The following is a 13,253-nucleotide window of genomic DNA, read 5'->3' as shown; positions in this document are numbered from 1 at the left end:
CACCCCACTGCTGAAGCCTATTGAGTGTCCTTCTGGACCGTGGAAGAAACTAGGTGTTGATTTGGTTGGGCCATTTAATATTCTTCCACACAATTCTCATTATGTCTTAGTACTCATGGACTACTATTCAAGGTGGCCATGTGTAAAATTCATAGGTGAGCCAGACTCCAGGGCCGTCATCCTTTTTCTCAAAGAATTGTTTTTAATTAAAGTCTGCCTGAGGAAATCATCTGAGATAATCGGGTGCAATTTGTCTCGGGTAAGGTAGTGAGGTTTTTAAGGAAGAGTTCCATACGTCATCTCAAGAGCTCACTTTACAATCCACAAACTAATGGCCTGGTGGAATGCTTCAATAGGGTGCTGGGTGAGTGTGTGAGAAGGGCAGTATCTAAAAAGGGTGATGTACATAATGCTGTCCAAAGCATGTTGTGGTGGTGTGGTCCTATAAAACATATGGCCATGTCTGAACTGGGGTGGCGGAGATCAGTCAACTGGGGGTGAGTGCTTGCATTGTTCAACTCTCTGTCCATCATCGCCTTTGGTTTTGCTTGGTTCGCCCTATGTTGGCAGGGTATGCCCAGACGTGGGTCCATTGCTCACTTTGCCACTGGATTCAAGCTAGCTTGGCTAATTAGCCAGAAACCGGTCCCAGGATGCTTGTTTGCGGTCCAGAAGACATGGCTTGGCAGTTCGGGCTGGACTGTTCCCATGAGGCGCAGGGTTAGACTGATTTGCATATGGCCATGCCTGAACTGGGGCGGCGGAGTGAGCTAAAGAATGATGATGGATTAAACCCAGAACAATCGACTGGGGGCGAGTGCTTGCATTGTTCAACACTCTGTCTATCATCCCCTTTGGTTTTGCTTTGTTCGCCCTAAGTTGGCAGGGTATGCCCAGACATGGGTCCCTTCCTCATTTTGCCACTGGATTCAAGCTAGCCTGGCTGATGACGGCTGATTAGCCAGAAACCTGTCCCAGGATGCTTGTTTCCGGTCCAGGGAAGACATGGCTTGGCAGTTCGGGCTGGACTGTTCCCAGGAGGCACAGGGTAAGACTGATTTGCATATGGCCATGTCTGAACTGGGGTGGTGGAGTGAGCTAAAGAATGATGACAGATTAAACCCACATCAGTTGACTGGGGGTGAGTGCTTGCATTGTTCAACTCTCTGTCCATCATCCCCTTTGGTTTTGCAAACATCAGTGTGCACACGCAAACCCCAAAAGGCAACCCCATTTGCAAACCAGCCTGTATTACCACAAAACAACAGTGGTGTGCCGCACAAGCAGGAACACTGTCATAGTAATTGCCTAAATTCTCACTATCCCATCATGGGGCAGTGCTGTCATTTGCTGCTTTGTAGGTGTCTGCTGCAAATCATTCCTTACTTTTCCTAGGGCTTAAAGTAGCTTCTCAAAGGGTGGGTCGGTCTGTGCAACACCAATCTGAGCAACACAAGACAGGATATACACATGGTCCCACCCATCAGTCTAGCTTTAAAAAGGGGTTCGTCACCTCACTTGTTTTGCAGTCTAGTCCATTCACCGTCACCACTAAAAGCTTCCCCTGTGCATGGTGCTTAATATAAAATTGGCTTTGGTCATATATTTTCCATATGCTGAACTAGGGAGTGAGACATGCAGGGGGAGAATGTCAGGTAAGGCCAACAGTAGAAGAAACTAAACTCCTCATCCAGTGGTGGCTGGGAATTACAGTTGATAAAACCACCCGGAGGAAATAATGTTACCACATTTTGCAGTATTCTCCTTGGGTGATTTTATAGGGCAGTTCTGCATTACCCATGTGGGAATACAGTATAACATATTACTTCAGTGTTACTGCTGACAAAACAGTAAGATTTCCCCTTTTCAACGTGTTTTCCCTGACCAGCTTCTCCAGGTAATACCTATCGTGATTTGTTCCAAGTTGTAATATCAAATGACGTGCAAAAACCATTTGCACCTGTTTTGACACATATCGAGCAAATGACAAAGGCTCCCCCAACGCTCGTTCCCTCTCGGGGAGCGGCTGACACCACCCATAAAAGGATTTACAACAAGGGGTGGTGAGGGACAGAGTCTCTGAATTAAGCAGAATACTCTCACCCAGTCAAGAGATCAGGGCTAGATCCAACACCGTTTTTTAGCTCATTGCACCATCCCAGTTTCAGAACCTGGCTGTATGCAAATTAGTCTGTTCCTGTCCCAGTGCATGATGGGAACAGGGCAAACCAAACTACAAAAGCCAATTCTTACACTGGGAAGGAAACAAGCTTCCGGGGACCGGTTTCTGGCATTACAGCCATCTTCGGCCCGGCTTGCTTGAATCCTGATGGTGCAATGAGCAAGGGACTCATGTCTGAGTATACCCTTCCACGCTTAGGGTGGACAAAATTATTTACAACAAGGGGTGGTGAGGGACAGAGTCTCTGAATTAAGCAGAATACTCTCACCCAGTCAAGAGATCAGGGCTAGATCCAACACCGTTTTTTAGCTCATTGCACCATCCCAGTTTCAGAACCTGGCTGTATGCAAATTAGTCTGTTCCTGTCCCAGTGCATGATGGGAACAGGGCAAACCAAACTACAAAAGCCAATTCTTACACTGGGAAGGAAACAAGCTTCCGGGGACCGGTTTCTGGCATTACAGCCGTCTTCGGCCCGGCTTGCTTGAATCCTGATGGTGCAATGAGCAAGGGACTCATGTCTGAGTATACCCTTCCACGCTTAAGGTGGACAAAATTATTTACAACAAGGGGTGGTGAGGGACAGAGTCTCTGAATTAAGCAGAATACTCTCACCCAGTCAAGAGATCAGGGCTAGATCCAACACAGTTTTTTAGCTCATTGCACCATCCCAGTTTCAGAACCTGGCTGTATGCAAATTAGTCTGTTCCTGTCCCAGTGCATGATGGGAACAGGGCAAACCAAACTACAAAAGCCAATTCTTACACTGGGAAGGAAACAAGCTTCCGGGGACCGGTTTCTGGCATTACAGCCGTCTTCGGCCCGGCTTGCTTGAATCCTGATGGTGCAATGAGCAAGGGACTCATGTCTGAGTATACCCTTCCACGCTTAGGGTGGACAAAATTATTTACAACAAGGGGTGGTGAGGGACAGAGTCTCTGAATTAAGCAGAATACTCTCACCCAGTCAAGAGATCAGGGCTAGATCCAACACCGTTTTTTAGCTCCTTGCACCATCCCAGTTTAGAACCTGGCTGTATGCAAATTAGTCTGTTCCTGTCCCAGTGCATGATGGGAACAGGGCAAACCAAACTACAAAAGCCAATTCTTACACTGGGAAGGAAACAAGCTTCCGGGGACCGGTTTCTGGCATTACAGCCGTCTTCGGCCCGGCTTGCTTGAATCCTGATGGTGCAATGAGCAAGGGACTCATGTCTGAGTATACCCTTCCACGCTTAGGGTGGACAAAATTATTTACAACAAGGGGTGGTGAGGGACAGAGTCTCTGAATTAAGCAGAATACTCTCACCCAGTCAAGAGATCAGGGCTAGATCCAACACCGTTTTTTAGCTCATTGCACCATCCCAGTTTCAGAACCTGGCTGTATGCAAATTAGTCTGTTCCTGTCCCAGTGCATGATGGGAACAGGGCAAACCAAACTACAAAAGCCAATTCTTACACTGGGAAGGAAACAAGCTTCCGGGGACCGGTTTCTGGCATTACAGCCGTCTTCGGCCCGGTCTGCCCTGTTCCCATGATGCACTGGGCCAGGGACAGACTAATTTGCATACAGCCAGGTTCTGAAACTGGGATGGTGCAATGAGCTAAAAAACGGTGTTGGATCTAGCCCTGATCTCTTGACTGGGTGAGAGTATTCTGCTTAATTCAGAGACTCTGTCCATCACCACCCCTTGTTGTAAATACCACCCATAAAAGGGGCAGCGTGGTGGCGAGCGGGCCTCTTGTGCCGGCTCGCCGCTTCAGCAGATAGACGTCGCGCTCCGAGGGCCCTTCTCAGTGCCAGTTGGACAGCAATTTGTTTTCCCCACCTACCATCCCCTTAGCAAACAGCTCAAGGTGCGAGAGATCTGGGGAGGGTCTCCAGACGATGCAATTATTGCATGTTGCAAGATAATAAGCTGAACCATTTAACTGGCGTCATGTTAACTTTCACTTCTCTTGCAAGTCCTAATTTTTCACGTCATATTTATGTTTTTGGGTATCTGCGAGCAGGATGAGGTCATGAATGGTAGGACATTTTGGGTAAATATAGGGCATCCTTTTGCGTTCAGACAAAGATGATATCGATGCAACAGGACCCTCCAAGAAGTGTTGGCAGTAGTTGAATTGAGGTTACAGGAGAGTGGGGGTTTGGGAGTGGTCGCTGGCAGGCAGTCCTTACCAGCCAACCACTTGCGCAGGTGCAATGGGCGCTAAGCTGGCACAAGCCCTGGGGTGCGGTGGATGAAGGGCATAGGGGGTGCCTGAGGTACGTATCTTGGCAGGCAAGTGGGCCTCCTGCATAGGCGTTCCCCAGTATGGTAGGCGATGTAGATGGGTAGGGTCCTCCCTTAAGGAAGGATCCAACCAGGACCCTTTTCTGCTGGGTAAGGGAGGTTCAGACCAAGGGACACCAGGACCAGTCATGATCTCTCTCAAAGCAAACCTTGTGGATGTGCAGAAACAAGTTCAAGTTGTTAGATATGATTGGGAAAATGACTGTATTAGCGTCTATGTAAACGGTAGGCATCAAATCTTTGTAAATAAACTGTAAATGTTATAAGATACTGTGCATTAATATTTGAAATATGTTTTGGAAACATGTGTGAGAATAAATATGACTGGGGGTTTACAACCCCTATCCCCAAAGAGCAATATGTTTGTTTTGCCTATGACTTTGGTCAGTCTTGTGTACCTTGCAGGGTGGGGGATGTATGGGTGGTAAAGCATCCTGAGGCACCCGCGATACCTGGCCATATGACAAAGGCTTCCACAATTTGAGGGGTTGCAGCGCAGGCACCGTGACTTCCTGTCTAAATCCGGCCTAGGATTTGCTGGGCCAGGGGGCGTGACAGTGTCCAACACCCCAGTAAAAGAGGCAGCGAATGGACCTCTTTTTATTGCTCGCCGATTCACCCTATAGACGTTGTTACCCGAGGGCCCGGCTCAGCACTTGTTGGACGGTGTTTTGTATTCCCCGCCACCCATCGCCATAGCAAACAGCTCAGGGTGTGAGAGATCTGGTGAGGGTCTCCGGAAGATGAAATTATTATATGTTGCGAGATGAAACTCATGTTAACTTTCCATTCTTGTGCAGGTCCTAATTTTTCATGTCATATTTTATGTATTTTTTTTATGTCTTGCTGCGTGAGATCATGATTGGTAGGACAGTTTGAGTCCGTATATGGCACCTTTTACTTTTAGGCAAAGATAACAGCCGTGTCACTGGACCCTCTAAGGAGCGTTGGCAGTAAGTTGAATTGAGGTTAAAGGGGTGTGGGTGGTTGGGGTGGTTGCCAGCAGGCGGTCCTTACCAGCCAACCATCTGTGCCGGCGCAATGGGAGCCATGCTGGCACAGGCCCTTGGGGGTGGTGGAACGAAGGGTATAGGGGGAGTCCGAGGTAAGTATCCTGGTGGGCCGGTGGGCCCCTGCACAGGTGTGTCTCAATAGGGGAGGTGATGTAGGTGGGTGGGGTCCTCCCTTAAGGAGGGACCCAACCAGGCCCATTGTTTGGCTGGGCAATATGGGTTCAGACCAAGGGCCACTGGGACTAGTCATGACCTCACTCTATGCCAATCTTGTGATCCACAGGAAAAAGTATTAGCATCTCTGTTAAGGTTAGGCACCACATCTTTGTAAATAAACTGTGAACATTATGGCTTACTGTGCATTCATATCTGAAATATGTTTTGTGAAATTTGTGTGAGAATAAATTTGGCCGAGGTTTATGACCCTTAATTGAAAAGAGAAAATGTGTGTCTTGCCCGTGGCTTTGGTCAGTCCTGTGTACCTTGTACGGTGGAGAGGGATGGGTGGAAAAGTATCCTGAGGCATCTGCAATACCTGGCCATATTGGAATTGGGTAGTATCAAAAAGAGTATGCAGTTCCTATAGTACAGCAGTGAGATGGATGTGTTACTGTAGGGTTGTTTCAGAAGTGAAATGTGTTCCAATAGGAGCAAGTGCCCTCACACACCAGTGTGGGTATCATGCTTCATCATTGGCAAAGCTCCTCATCGGGCCGTTGCTGCAATGCCATATTGGAACTAAGCCAGCAAATTTGCAGACACAAGTTCCTGCTCTTTCTTGCTGTGGCACAAATAAATTAAGTGTGATTGTACTTTTTCCATGGGAGACTGTGGACTGGGAGAACCGGATTCCTGGAAGTTAGCAATTAGACCTATCTCTAAGAAGGAGTGTTTTTTCCTGATTATTTTTTAATACTTCTTAATTTTATTCAAATACTTCGCATCCGAATATCTTCGGCCGAATATTGTATTATAAAGTTGTAACAGCTACTTTATGTTTTGCTTGTCATAGTTATTTTATTTGTAAACATTAATAGCAAAGGATTTTACTTTCAGTTCCTAATTTTTGTTAAAGATTATTGTGAAATTTCTCACTTTTTGATGTTTCTGAATGCCGCTTGGGACCATTCAAAACGTTTTGAGTCTAGTTCACAATGATTTTGCTGTGATTTAGTCTTGTATAACTCATACATTCTTGGACTAAGCCAGGAGTACACCTGGCCTACTTCTGAGTCAGTTCTGAATACCAAATAGGCAAAGTAGGCACCAGCCTATGGGCCCTACTCCTTTTAGGGACCTCGCAACATCAGATCAAAATAATATTGATTTGATCTTGTAAGAAAATTACAATCAAGCTTTCTTAAATATTGTTTCCAAAAGAGAGAAAAAAAAGGAATCAACACAAAGAAACAAAAAACTTTACATTAAAGACTCCATAGAGAAAATACTGTATTAATGTAATGTACCCATTAACAACGTAAAGTACATAAAACAGACACATCAGATTCACGTAACAGTTTGGGGGAGATTTATAAACAATTCATGCAGGGCAGCCCCACACGAGGCTGTGCTGCGTGGTGTGACAGGGAGGGAGCAGGAGAGCGGCATATCTTCAGAGATGTGGCTCTCTCCTCCACTTTCCCTTGCATCGGCACTGATTACAGCTGCTGTGCGCTAAGCACACACCTCAGCGCCATAGGGCTAGAGTGTGTGCATTAGTCTAGCTTAGGTTTTGTACAGGAAGGGTACCATTCCTGTACAAAATACGATGCCCAAAAAGCATTTCTCCTTGCGCTGGCGCTTGAACCCCTAGCTGCGTGGATCCGTTGGGAACCCTATATAAAGGGTATTTATTGGTCCCCGGAACACGAAGATCGTATCTCCTTGTATGCGGATGACATCCCTTTGTACCTGACCTCCCCCAGAAAGTCCCTGATAGTGTTATGCGACATTTTGATTTCCTTTGGTAAGAATTCTGGTCTGATTATCAACTGGGCGAAATCTTCTCTTTATGTACTCAGTGGAGATGTGCCGGTTTTGCCCCGTGACTGTCCTATCCAGATCGCACAGCAGGGGTTTAAATATCTTGGTATTTTTATTTCAATGGACCCCTTGATCCGGTATGAGAAAAATCTCCTTCCCCCTTTAGCGCAGTTGAGGCGAGACGTGGCGAATTGGCGGAAACTTCCACTTTCGTTACTCGGACGTGCGGCCCTTTTTAAGATGATGTCCCTTCCTCGTTTTTTGTACGCCCTGCAGAATACCCTTGATTTTGTTCCTGGTAGCTATTTCCGTATAGTTGAGGGTCTACAGAGGAAATTGCTGTGGGATGGTAGGCCCTGGATTGCACTCGCCAAATTGACGCTCCCCTGCTCTTCCCGATATTAAAAGGTACTATTGGGCATCGCAGTTGGGGGCCATCAACCACGGTACGTATTGCCCCGGGCCAAACCCAGGTTTTGCTATGGATAGGTGGTTGCTCCCTGGAGGTAATTACTATAGGGCATTATATTCCAAATCGTTAGTGAGGTCTCTGACGGGGCCGACGCGGACAGCTGTGCGGGTTTGGCAGGACGCCACCAGCGAGTTGGGGTGGAAAGATCGTTTGACCTTAGCGACCCCGCTTTTTGGATCAGATCGGCTTGGTAAACTGTGGAACACGAAGGGATTTGACAGGTGGGACCTCATTGGTATCTCCAGGGTGGGTGATCTCTGGGTTAAGGGGCAAGTGAAGTCCTTTGTAGCCCTGCAGGCTGAGTTCAAGATGGGAGGAACGGAGTACTTCCGTTATGCACAGATCCGTCATGCGGTCGATTCGGTCTTCCCTAGGGGGTGGAGATACCTGAGTCTGCCGCGCTGGAGGTCCGTGTTGTGGATGGTTATATACCGGATAGTACCATCTCCCTAGTGTATAAAAAACTGATTAACCATAGAGCAGACCTTCTGTTGCAACTGCGAGATCAGTGGACCCGTGACGGTCTTGAACTTGATGATGAAGATTGACAGTCCGCGATCTCCTCCCCAAAGGAGGTCGCGATTCCAGCTCGCCTGAGATTGGTCCAAATCAAAATACTACATAGAGTGTATGTCACGGGTCCCCGCTTGGTTCAGATGGGTTTTTCGGAGGAGGGTCTGTGTAGGCGGGGTTGTGGCCAGTTGGCCATGTTTATGCACATCATCTGGGAGTGTGGGAAAGTAGCCGACTATTGGTGCAGGGTCCACAGGGTGCTTCAGGAAGTTACGGGTGTGGCAATTTTGCCTGAAGCCAGGCGTTGCCTGTTGAATGTTTGGGAGCCCACTGATCATAATGTAGCCCAAACGCAATGGGTGACCTTGGGAACAATGATTGCTAAACGCAATATTGCACAATTGTGGGGATCCCAGCGGCCTCCTACTATTGAGGGTTGGATGGATGACATGGATTGGTGTATGTTCAGGGAAAAGACTGTATATGTGGCTCGAGGTCGTCCCCGAAAGTGGCATCAAATTTGGGCCCCATGGAATCGCTATAGAGGAGATATATGTGTGCCACCTGAAACAGTTGTACTTTATTTCCCGCTTTCCCCCTAATCTTGACTAAATATTATATTTGAGGCCTCCTTTTCCTTCTGCCTCTCCCCCTCCCCCCAATCATATCCTTTTTATACTATTGTTTATGTACTGAAGGTCCGCCCTTGTACAGTCTATATGCTTTGTGTAATTTATTGATACCTTGCTGTTTTCTTTGTTTATTTTTAATAAAAAGAAATGTAAAAAAAAAAGCATTTCTCCTTCCGTGCACCTACTTGAAAAGGGCGCAGTTTTCTCACGATAAACCTAATCTAATTTATTTCGTAAATTGGGTTTAGCGTGAGAACCTTGGTTGGTTGCATGGGAACGCCCATGCTCCACCTTTGATATGCCCCCATGGCGCAAAGTAATGCGGAACAGCGTTATGCACTGCTTCGCGTTACTTTTCCATTATTTCCAGCGATAAACAAGTTTAGTGCTGGAAAGTAAATAGGGGGAAAAAAGATTTTGCGTCACTTTTGTGACGCAAACATGGCACAAAATCTTAGTAAATCTCCCCCTTTGTCTTTTAAAAGCTCATCTGCGGGCAGCTGTCAGTTTGTTATAAAAAATCCGGTGCATTCTGTATTAGGAGATAATATGCGAGGGTGCCCCAATATTTCGACTGCCTAGTGGCCTCCACAGGGTTTAATCCGGCACAGTTCTGAGTAAGCCTGGAGTATTAAAGGAGTACGTAACACTCGCACATCATAGGGACCCGTGATATCAGAATCTGCCTGAGTGTCGTGGAACCTGCTTCAGCAACACCAGAGTTCCTGTACCGAAATGTCTGACTCGCCTCAGAGTTCCAGCTACTTAAGGCCACAATGGAATTCTAAAGGTCTCTCGGCCACACTTGGGCACAGTTTCCTTTCTTCGTGTGGATTGTCAGATGAGCTTAAGTCCTTGTGCTCCTGTTTCTTGAGGACTGCAGGGCCTGGTTTGTTCTTTTGTTCTTGTGAAGCAGAGTTACCGCTGCAAGAGGGCTGGAGCTGAACAATTTGACCTCTGGGAACAGGTCACGCAGTGGACACTTGTGGCACTTCTTCACCCCCTGCCTGTTGTTATTCTGCCTTTTTTTGCATAACAGTTCAGCTTCTCTTCATCCGGGCAATCGTAGGACCACACAAGTGCCTCTTGAAGTCTTGTTACATAAAGGAGTGCTTAGTATGAAGTGTCGCACCCTGTTTTTTTTGTTGATGCTGGCTACAATTAAAAAAAACAGTTACCTTTTGCATATAAAAGCTGGGAAAATGTAATTGTGTTACTAGCTTGACCGAAGTCAGTTCATGATGTGAATCATTTACCCAGAGACCTCTTATTCCAACGTGTAATGTATTATTGCACATAAGTTTCAGCACTTAATTTCAATTTCTTTTAAGGCTTTTCTCTTTCGAAAATTGCCAAATCTATATAACTTCCCATAGATTTTAAAACACTGCATCCCTTTTCACATTCAGAAGCTATTTGTCTATTTACGAACGTTTCTTGGAGGCACTTAATACTTAATCAGCAAGGTTGTATTAACACCTTAATGATACATTACATACCATATACTGCAAACATTCTTTACCTCATAATCTATACTCTGCACATTAAACATAGTCAATAAAACGCAGCACCACAGAAACACGAGGCAGAGTCCCATCAAACTCTGCATTACCAATTTCAATTACGTGACACTTTGAAAACTGCTCAGAGGTCCGTAATAAATATCCAAGAGAGATGACAAGATATTTGCAAATTTGTGAAAAACTTCCTTTGCTTTGAAAGTAACAAATTATTTAATTTCCGCAACCACACACACGCATATCACCACTGGGTAGTTATAGGGCCGCATTTCCATGGGAAATTACTTTTTTCTTTTGCTCATAATTTTGACAGTGTTTGACGAACTTTCGAAAATGTGCTCTTCTTTGCCTAGTTTGTGCATGGAAAGTTTCGGGGTGATCTGCGTAGCGGGGACAAAGAAAAAAAGACGGTTCGCAAAATGCAAAATTCCTATGCATTTTTCATGGACTTTTGTTTTTGCGAAAACTGCTGAACAGAATTACACTAAATTTGTCAGGAAGCTAGATTTTGGTTCGCAGATTGTACTTTTTGTGATTTGATGTACAACCGTTTAGTAGCTTTCAAGAAATTATAGTTAAAAAAATGTATATCTAGATCGTTAGATTAGAGGGACTCTCTCGAGAGTCCCTCGCACCCAGTTTGAAAAAAAAAGAGCGTTTCGATTGGCCCAGGTAGCTTTTTTCCCTTGGGCTACTTTGCTCCCACGAGAGGCTACAAGTAACATGAACATTTTTTTCCTGGTAGCCATTACAGGCCCTGCCCCCCCTGTGCCCTTTGGGGGGGGGGGTTCCAGAGGGACCGCCCTCAATATCCCGGGACCACAATTTTTGAAAAATCTGCAATTTTTACTGCGATCCAGGGGGACTCCTGCTGGATTGCAGCAAAAACAAAAAAATGTTGATCCAATATTTTATAATAAATATATGGGGGGAGGGGCATCAGTAGAGCCCCCCCATCCCATTTAGGGCCCTGGGGACCCCATCCCCTGGGCTGAGTATATTTAATTAAGGGCAATTTGAAGTGAGACATAATTACAATTCCTAACTATTACATCACTTAACCTTTGTTTTTTTCCAGTGAATTTCTAAGATTTTATGAATTCCTAACTATAGCTCTCCCTTTATCCTTTGATGTTTGCAGTGAATTGAGTATATAAAAGGCAAGCCTATTTATTTTGTCAATAGACAATATAGTATTTACATTATACATGTGCCAGTTTATTTCACACTTCTCAGGCCACATAATGCAGTCATAGTAGCAACTATAAGGGGTCACTGCATTCCCAAGCTGAAGAGCAAAAGTTCCAGCCCTGGGAATGCTTAAAAATACTACTAACTTTTCCTGGGTTCATATTCTATAGACCCTGGAAAATAGGGTTTTTGAATATTTTTCCTTACTAACTTCAGCCCCCCAAAATACCTAGAAACATGGTGGTGGTGCCCCTGCCCAGATTTGGGTCCCACCAGCACCTAAATATATGTAAATAAGCCCATGCAGGGCATTATGGAGCCCTCCTTGCTGGTGTCATTTAACATGTCACGAGTGATGTAATATGTGAGGTCTGTGCATGGCAGCGGCGCAAGTTATAGTTAACTCAGTAATATGACTGGTGAATTGCAGTAAATATTTTGTTTTAAAACAATACTTTTTATATTATTACCAGGTCTAATCATATAACGTCACTTTAACCTTTTTTTTTTAGTAAATGTCTAGTTTTTTTAAACCTATACTAAGATCTTAATACCTTACCTAACCATAAGGTCACTTTAACCTTTGTTTTTGTGCAGTAAATGTCTTTTTACATATTTTTTTTATCATATCCACCTAACTCCCTCACTGAGCATAGCTTTTGATCATCCGCAGCAGGGGTTGGATGTTGAATCTGGTGCAAGCCAGGCCCTGTGCCGACTCCTAACGAGTGGCCACCCTATGACATGCATGGTCTTTGAACACGGATGGCATGGGGGTTGGCTGCGAACATGGCCCTGACCCAACCCCTTGCCTTTATGTACTGGGCAAGCCCCGACGTTCATGCAACCCCATACAGACACTGACTGGATTTTTCGATTTTCTTTTATTTATTTTTTGCTGTACTGCTGTACCTCCATTGTACTGTCGCACAAACGGCACAGTGCGGTATTGCGAGCCAGTGCAAACTTCACTTTTTCATGCTGGCATGGTCTCATGGGACTCCAGCAGGACCACACCAGTCACTTCTCTAGGTCCCGCGGGAAAACAACAGGATCTGTGGCCTGTTTTTTTATATTTTATTTTGGCCCCACAAGGGATGAGGTTTAGGGTGTGAGGGGGTCCAGGGCCTGGAAGTCAGGGTACCCCACCCCTGCCCCCCTGCCCCCCTGCCCCCTTGTACCCTATTGTTTTTAAAACTCAGGATAAGGATACCGAGTCCTTGAGTCCTAAAATGGCAGGCACAACATTTTTGTTGCAGCCAGTCAATCAGAATGATAAGTATCATGGGACTAGTACCTGGTCCACAGTACCGAGACAACCAACTGGGAAAAAAGCCCTCTCAGCCAAATAGAATGTTCTATTTTTTTAATTTGCTGTACCGCAGGAGTACTGCAGTACTCCCGCTGGATGAACTGTCCCAATAGCAAAATATTTTTACGCTTAATTTTTC

Source organism: Lissotriton helveticus, chromosome 2_1 (assembly GCF_964261635.1).
Source record: "Lissotriton helveticus chromosome 2_1, aLisHel1.1, whole genome shotgun sequence".
Lineage (NCBI taxonomy): Eukaryota > Metazoa > Chordata > Amphibia > Caudata > Salamandridae > Lissotriton > Lissotriton helveticus.
This window is presented reverse-complemented; position numbering follows the sequence as displayed.